This window comes from Echinococcus granulosus (assembly GCF_000524195.1).
Source record: "Echinococcus granulosus chromosome Unknown EG_S00084, whole genome shotgun sequence".
Classification (NCBI taxonomy): Eukaryota; Metazoa; Platyhelminthes; class Cestoda; order Cyclophyllidea; family Taeniidae; genus Echinococcus; species Echinococcus granulosus.
In genome coordinates this window covers 360,335-360,771 of record NW_020170464.1, presented here as the reverse complement: position 1 = coordinate 360,771, position 437 = coordinate 360,335, and positions in this window count along the sequence as shown.

Here is a 437-nt window from a genome sequence, read left to right as displayed (position 1 = left end):
GTAATATTGCTCTCTGTTATCAAGTACAGCTAAATTTGCAGCAGTTTATGGGGAGGCCTTACCGTCTGAGTGGAAGCATTTCAAGAAGAAATATATCCGTTTTCTTTTCAAATGCTAACTTATAAAAATAGGAAATAATGTGTTACAAGGCTATACATAATACGAGATCATCCCATCTTGATCTCCAAGTGATGCACTCTGGTGCCGAGCACAAGAGCAAATGAGTTCTGGTGTCAAATCCCGACTAAATGAAGTGTTGGCACAGCTGATACCTCGTCACCGTAGACCACACGACACGCCACACGAGACATGTGCCACCGGTCGATTCCTACGCGCGTCACCCGGGAAGAATTCAATCCCAATTGCGCATGACATGTTTGAGGCACGAGGTCTTCTGGTCTTCATAGCAATCCTTCAGGCTGTCGTTTTCTCTGCAA